The sequence below is a fragment of the Seriola aureovittata genome, chromosome 2 (genome assembly GCF_021018895.1).
Source record: "Seriola aureovittata isolate HTS-2021-v1 ecotype China chromosome 2, ASM2101889v1, whole genome shotgun sequence".
NCBI classification, from domain to species: Eukaryota; Metazoa; Chordata; class Actinopteri; order Carangiformes; family Carangidae; genus Seriola; species Seriola aureovittata.
In genome coordinates, this window is record NC_079365.1 from 30,648,008 (window position 1) to 30,657,439 (window position 9,432).

Here is a 9,432-nt window from a genome sequence, read left to right on the forward strand (position 1 = left end):
TGGCATTTTTATGGCTAATTGTATTATTTCGTCTCATGCCTAACCATACTATAACGTTTTTATGAACTTTCATGCCTTAATGTACTATGATGTATTTTTGACATTTTATGCCTTAATATACTATGACGGTTTTTTTTTCATTTTTCTGCCTAATTATATTATTTTGGTACATGCCTTGACATACTATGACGTTTTTATGACCTTTTATGCCTTATTATAAAATGATGTATTTTTGACATTTTATGCCATACTATACTATGACGTTTTTTGTCATTTTTCTGCCATACTATACTAAGATCTTATTTTGCATTTTTATGGCTAATTATGTTATTTCGTTTCATTCCTTGACATACTATGACGATTTTATGACCGTTTATGCCTTAATACACTATGATGTATTTTTGACATTTTATGCCATACTATACTATGACGTTTTTCATCATTTTCTGCCACACTATACTAAGATCTTATTTTGCATTTTTATGGCTAATTATATTATTTTGTCCAATGCCTGACCATACTGTAACATTTTTATGACCGTTTATGCCTTAATATACTATGATGTATTTTTGACATTTTATGCCATACTATACTATGATGTTTTTTGTCATTTTTCTGACATACTATACTAAGATCTTATTTGGCATTTTTTTTTTAAGTATATTTTTTGGGCTTTTTATGCCTTTATTTGACAGTATAGTGGAGAGAGACAGGAAACGGGGAGGCAGAGAGAGGGGGAATGACATGCAGCGAAAAGGCCGTCTGATGCGGGATTCGAACCGGGGCCGACTGCAGCGAGGACTGGCGCCTGCTTAGACCACTACGCCACACGACACCCCTTATTTTTTCATTTATGTGCCTAATTATATTACTTTGTATCATTCCTTGACATACAATGATGATTTTATGGCCTTTTTTTGCCTTAATATACTATGTTGTATTTTTGACATTTTATGCCACACTATACTATGACGTTTTTTTGAAATTTTTTTGCCATGCTATACTAAGATTTTTTTTTGGCATTTTTATGGCTAATTGTATTATTTTGTCTCATGCCTGTCCATACTATAACGTTTTTATGACCTTTTATGCTTTATTATACTATGACGTTTTTTAACATTTTTCTGCCATGCTATACTAAGATCTTTTTTTGGCATTTCTATGGCTAATTGTATTATTTCGTCTCATGCCTGACCATACTATAACGTTTTTATGAACTTTCATGCCTTAATGTACTATGATGTATTTTTGACATTTTTATGACCTTTTATGCCTTAATATACTATGACGGTTTTTTTTTTTCATTTTTCTGCCTAATTATATTATTTTGGTACATGCCTTGACATACTATGACGTTTTTATGACCTTTTATGCCTTATTATAAAATGATGTATTTTTGACATTTTATGCCATACTATACTATACTATGACGTTTGTTTGAAATTTTTTTGCCATGCTATACTAAGATTTTTTTTTAGCATTTTTATGGCTAATTGTATTATTTCGTCTCATGCCTAACCATAGTATAACGTTTTTATGAATTTTCATGCCATACTATACTATGACGTTTTTTTTTCATTTTTCTGGCATACTATACTAAGATCTTATTTGGCATTTTTATGGCTAATTATATTATTTCGTCTCATTCCTTGACATACTATGACGACTTTATGACTTTTTATGTCTTATTATACTATGATGTATTTTTTACATTTTTCTGCCATACTATACTATACTATGACGTTTTTCTACCATACTATACTAAGATCATTTTTGGCATTTTTATGCCTAATTATGTAATTTCGTCTCATGCCTGACCATACTATAACGTTTTTATGACCTTTTATGCCTTTTATGCCTTATTATACTATGACGTTTTTTAACATTTTTCTGCCATACTATACTAAGATCTTATTTGGCATTTTTATGCCGAATTATATTACTTTGTCTCATTCCTTGACATACTATGACGATTTTATGACCTTTTATGCCTTTTATGCCTTAATGACGTTTTTTTTTTACATTTTTCTGCCATATTATACTAAGATCTTTTTTGGCATTTTTATGGCTAATTATATCATTTCGTCTCGTGCCTGACCATACCATAACATTTTTAAGAACTTTTATGCCTTAATGTATTATGATGTATTTTTGACATTTTATGCCATACTATACTGTGACGTTTTTCGTCATTTTTCTGCCATATTATACTAAGATCTTATTTGGCATTTTTATGCCTAATTATATTATTTCGTGTCATGCCTGACCATACTTTAACGTCTTTATGAACTTTTATGCCTTAATATACTATGATGTATTTTTGACATTTTTCTGCCATACTATACTAAGATCTTATTTGGTTTTTTTTATGCCTAATTATATTATTTTGGCTCATGCCTTGACATACTATGACGTTTTTATGACCTTTTTTGCCTTAATATACTATGTTGTATTTTTGATATTTTATGCCATACTATACTATGACGTTTTTTTGAAATTTTTTTGCCATGCTATACTAAGATCTTTTTTTGGCATTTTTATGGCTAATTGTATTATTTCGTCTCATGCCTAACCATACTATAACGTTTTTATGAACTTTCATGCCTTAATGTACTATGATGTATTTTTGACATTTTATGCCATACTATACTATGACGTTTTTCGTAATTTTTCTGCCATATTATACTAAGATCTTATTTGGCATTTTTATGCCTAATTATATTATTTCGTCTCATTCCTTGACATACTATGACGACTTTATGACTTTTTATGTCTTTTATGCCTTAATGACGTTTTTTTTAACATTTTTCTGCCATATTATACTAAGATCTTTTTTGGCATTTTTATGGCTAATTATATCATTTCGTCTCGTGCCTGACCATACCATAACATTTTTAAGAACTTTTATGCCTTAATATATTATGATGTATTTTTGACATTTTATGCCATACTATACTAAGATCTTATTTGTTTTTTTTTTATGCCTAATTATATAATTTCGCCTCATGCCTTGACATACTATGACGTTTTTATGACCTTTTTTGCCTTAATATACTATGTTGTATTTTTGACATTTTATGCCATACTATACTATGATGTTTTTCGTCATTTTTCTGCCATACTATACTCAGATCTTATTTGGCGTTTTTATGGCTAATTATATTATTTTGTCCAATGCCTGACCATACTGTAACGTTTTCATGACCTTTTATGCCTTATTATAATATGATGTATTTTTGACATTTTATGCCATACTATACTATGATGTTTTTTGTCATTTTTCTGACATACTATACTAAGATCTTATTTGGCATTTTTTTTTTAAGTATATTTTTTGGGCTTTTTATGCCTTTATTTGACAGTATAGTGGAGAGAGACAGTAAACGGGGAGGTGGAGAGAGGGGGAATGACATGCAGCGAAGTGCCGTCTGATGCGGGATTCGAACCGGGGCCGACTGCAGCGAGGACTGTAGCCTCTACACATGAGGCGCCTGCTTAGACCACTACGCCACACGACGCCCCTTATTTTTCATTTCTGTGCCTAATTATATTACTTTGTATCATGCCTTGACATACTATGACGTTTTTATGACCTTTTTTGCCTTAATATACTATGTTGTATTTTTGATATTTTATGCCATACTATACTATGACGTTTTTTTGAAATTTTTTTGCCATGCTATACTAAGATCTTTTTTTGGCATTTTTATGGCTAATTGTATTATTTCGTCTCATGCCTAACCATACTATAACGTTTTTATGAACTTTCATGCCTTAATGTACTATGATGTATTTTTGACATTTTATGCCATACTATACTATGACGGTTTTTTTTTCATTTTTCTGCCTAATTATATTATTTTGGTACATGCCTTGACATACTATGACGTTTTTATGACCTTTTATGCCTTATTATAAAATGATGTATTTTTGACATTTTATGCCATACTATACTATGACGTTTTTTGTCATTTTTCTGCCATACTATACTAAGATCTTATTTTGCATTTTTATGGCTAATTATGTTATTTCGTTTCATTCCTTGACATACTATGACGATTTTATGACCGTTTATGCCTTAATACACTATGATGTATTTTTGACATTTTATGCCATACTATACTATGACGTTTTTCATCATTTTCTGCCACACTATACTAAGATCTTATTTTGCATTTTTATGGCTAATTATATTATTTTGTCCAATGCCTGACCATACTGTAACATTTTTATGACCGTTTATGCCTTAATATACTATGATGTATTTTTGACATTTTATGCCATACTATACTATGATGTTTTTCGTCATTTTTCTGCCATACTATACTAAGATCTTATTTGGCATTTTTTTTTTAAGTATATTTTTTGGGCTTTTTATGCCTTTATTTGACAGTATAGTGGAGAGAGACAGGAAACGGGGAGGCAGAGAGAGGGGGAATGACATGCAGCGAAAAGGCCGTCTGATGCGGGATTCGAACCGGGGCCGACTGCAGCGAGGACTGGCGCCTGCTTAGACCACTACGCCACACGACACCCCTTATTTTTTCATTTATGTGCCTAATTATATTACTTTGTATCATTCCTTGACATACAATGATGATTTTATGGCCTTTTTTTGCCTTAATATACTATGTTGTATTTTTGACATTTTATGCCATACTATACTATGACGTTTTTTTGAAATTTTTTTGCCATGCTATACTAAGATTTTTTTTTGGCATTTTTATGGCTAATTGTATTATTTCGTCTCATGCCTGTCCATACTATAACGTTTTTATGACCTTTTATGCCTTATTATACTATGACGTTTTTTAACATTTTTCTGCCATACTATACTAAGATCTTTTTTGGCATTTTTATGCCTAATCATGTAATTTTGTCTCATGCCTGACCATACTATAACGTTTTTATGACCTTTTATGCTTTATTATACTATGACGTTTTTTAACATTTTTCTGCCATACTATAGTAAGATCTTATTTGGCATTTTCATGGATAATTATATCATTTCGTCTCGTGCCTGACCATACTATAACGTCTTTATGAACTTTTATGCCTTAATATACTATGATGTATTTTTGACATTTTTCTGCCATACTATACTAAGATCTTATTTGGTTTTTTTTATGCCTAATTATATTATTTTGGCTCATGCCTTGACATACTATGACGTTTTTATGACCTTTTTTGCCTTAATATACTATGTTGTATTTTTGATATTTTATGCCATACTATACTATGACGTTTTTTTGAAATTTTTTTGCCATGCTATACTAAGATCTTTTTTGGCATTTTATGGCTAATTGTATTATTTCGTCTCATGCCTAACCATACTATAACGTTTTTATGAACTTTCATGCCTTAATGTACTATGATGTATTTTTGACATTTTATGCCATACTATACTATGACGGTTTTTTTTTCATTTTTCTGCCTAATTATATTATTTTGGTACATGCCTTGACATACTATGACGTTTTTATGACCTTTTATGCCTTATTATAAAATGATGTATTTTTGACATTTTATGCCATACTATACTATACTATGACGTTTGTTTGAAATTTTTTTGCCATGCTATACTAAGATTTTTTTTTAGCATTTTTATGGCTAATTGTATTATTTCGTCTCATGCCTAACCATAGTATAACGTTTTTATGAATTTTCATGCCATACTATACTATGACGTTTTTTTTTCATTTTTCTGGCATACTATACTAAGATCTTATTTGGCATTTTTATGGCTAATTATATTATTTCGTCTCATTCCTTGACATACTATGACGACTTTATGACTTTTTATGTCTTATTATACTATGATGTATTTTTTACATTTTATGCCATAATATACTATGACGTTTTTCTACCATACTATACTAAGATCATTTTTGGCATTTTTATGCCTAATTATGTAATTTCGTCTCATGCCTGACCATACTATAACGTTTTTATGACCTTTTATGCTTTATTATACTATAACGTTTTTTAACATTTTTCTGCCATACTATACTAAGATCTTATTTGGCATTTTTATGCCGAATTATATTACTTTGTCTCATTCCTTGACATACTATGACGATTTTATGACCTTTTATGCCTTTTATGCCTTAATGACGTTTTTTTTTACATTTTTCTGCCATATTATACTAAGATCTTTTTTGGCATTTTTATGCCTAATTATATAATTTCGCCTCATGCCTTGACATACTATGACGTTTTTATGACCTTTTTTGCCTTAATGTACTATGTTGTATTTTTGATATTTTATGCCATACTATACTATGACGTTTTTCGTCATTTTTCTGCCATATTATACTAAGATCTTATTTGGCATTTTTATGCCTAATTATATTATTTCGTGTCATGCCTGACCATACTTTAACGTCTTTATGAACTTTTATGCCTTAATATACTATGATGTATTTTTGACATTTTTCTGCCATACTATACTAAGATCTTATTTGGTTTTTTTTATGCCTAATTATATTATTTTGGCTCATGCCTTGACATACTATGACGTTTTTATGACCTTTTTTGCCTTAATATACTATGTTGTATTTTTGATATTTTATGCCATACTATACTATGACGTTTTTTTGAAATTTTTTTGCCATGCTATACTAAGATTTTTTTTTGGCATTTTTATGGCTAATTGTATTATTTCGTCTCATGCCTAACCATACTATAACGTTTTTATGAACTTTCATGCCTTAATGTACTATGATGTATTTTTGACATTTTATGCCATACTATACTATGACGGTTTTTTTTTCATTTTTCTGCCTAATTATATTATTTTGGTACATGCCTTGACATACTATGACGTTTTTATGACCTTTTATGTCTTATTATAAAATGATGTATTTTTGACATTTTATGCCATACTATACTCAGATCTTATTTGGCGTTTTTATGGCTAATTATATTATTTTGTCCAATGCCTGACCATACTGTAACGTTTTCATGACCTTTTATGCCTTAATATACTATGATGTATTTTTGACATTTTATGCCATACTATACTATGACGTTTTTCATCATTTTTCTGCCACACTATACTAAGATCTTTTTTGGCATTTTTATGGCTAATTATATCATTTCGTCTCGTGCCTGACCATACCATAACATTTTTAAGAACTTTTATGCCTTAATATATTATGATGTATTTTTGACATTTTTCTGCCATACTATACTAAGATCTTATTTTGCATTTTTGTGCCTAATTATATTTTTTGTATCATTCCTTGACATACAATGATGATTTTATGGCCTTTTTTTGCCTTAATATACTAAGTTGTATTTTTGACATTTTATGCCATACTATACTATGACGTTTGTTTGAAATTTTTTTGCCATGCTATACTAAGATTTTTTTTTAGCATTTTTATGGCTAATTGTATTATTTCGTCTCATGCCTAACCATAGTATAACGTTTTTATGAATTTTCATGCCATACTATACTATGACGTTTTTTTTTCATTTTTCTGGCATACTATACTAAGATCTTATTTGGCATTTTTATGGCTAATTATATTATTTCGTCTCATTCCTTGACATACTATGACGACTTTATGACTTTTTATGTCTTATTATACTATGATGTATTTTTTACATTTTATGCCATAATATACTATGACGTTTTTCTACCATACTATACTAAGATCATTTTTGGCATTTTTATGCCTAATTATGTAATTTCGTCTCATGCCTGACCATACTATAACGTTTTTATGACCTTTTATGCTTTATTATACTATGACGTTTTTTAACATTTTTCTGCCATACTATACTAAGATCTTATTTGGCATTTTTATGCCGAATTATATTACTTTGTCTCATTCCTTGACATACTATGACGATTTTATGACCTTTTATGCCTTTTATGCCTTAATGACGTTTTTTTTTACATTTTTCTGCCATATTATACTAAGATCTTTTTTGGCATTTTTATGGCTAATTATATCATTTCGTCTCGTGCCTGACCATACCATAACATTTTTAAGAACTTTTATGCCTTAATATATTATGATGTATTTTTGACATTTTATGCCATACTATACTATGACGTTTTTCGTCATTTTTCTGCCATATTATACTAAGATCTTATTTGGCATTTTTATGCCTAATTATATTATTTCGTCTCATGCCTGACCATACTTTAACGTCTTTATGAACTTTTATGCCTTAATATACTATGATGTATTTTTGACATTTTTCTGCCATACTATACTAAGATCTTATTTGTTTTTTTATGCCTAATTATATAATTTCGCCTCATGCCTTGACATACTATGACGTTTTTATGACCTTTTTTGCCTTAATATACTATGTTGTATTTTTGACATTTTATGCCATACTATACTATGACGTTTTTTTTTTCATTTTTCTGCCTAATTATATTATTTTGGCACATGCCTTGACATACTATAACGTTTTTATGACCTTTTATGCCTTATTATAAAATGATGTATTTTTGACATTTTATGCCATACTATACTATGACGTTTTTCGTCATTTTTCTGCCATACTATACTAAGATCTTATTTTGCATTTTTATGGCTAATTATGTTATTTCGTTTCATTCCTTGACATACTATGACGATTTTATGACCGTTTATGCCTTAATACACTATGATGTATTTTTGACATTTTATGCCATACTATACTATGATGTTTTTCGTCATTTTTCTGCCATACTATAGTCAGATCTTATTTGGCGTTTTTATGGCTAATTATATTATTTTGTCCAATGCCTGACCATACTGTAACGTTTTCATGACCTTTTATGCCTTAATATACTATGATGTATTTTTGACATTTTATGCCATACTATATATACTATGATGTTTTTTGTCATTTTTCTGACATACTATACTAAGATCTTATTTGGCATTTTTTTTTTAAGTATATTTTTTGGGCTTTTTATGCCTTTATTTGACAGTATAGTGGAGAGAGACAGGAAACGGGGAGGCAGAGAGAGGGGGAATGACATGCAGCGAAAAGGCCGTCTGATGCGGGATTCGAACCGGGGCCGACTGCAGCGAGGACTGGTGCCTGCTTAGACCACTACGCCACACGACACCCCTTACTTTTTCATTTATGTGCCTAATTATATTACTTTGTATCATTCCTTGACATACAATGATGATTTTATGGCCTTTTTTTGCCTTAATATACTATGTTGTATTTTTGACATTTTATGCCATACTATACTATGACGTTTTTTTGAAATTTTTTTGCCATGCTATACTAAGATTTTTTTTTTTGCATTTTTATGGCTAATTGTATTATTTCGTCTCATGCCTGTCCATACTATAACGTTTTTATGAACTTTTATGCCTTAATATACTTTGATGTATTTTTGACATTTTTCTGCCATACTATACTAAGATCTTTTTTGGCATTTTTATGCCTAATCATGTAATTTTGTCT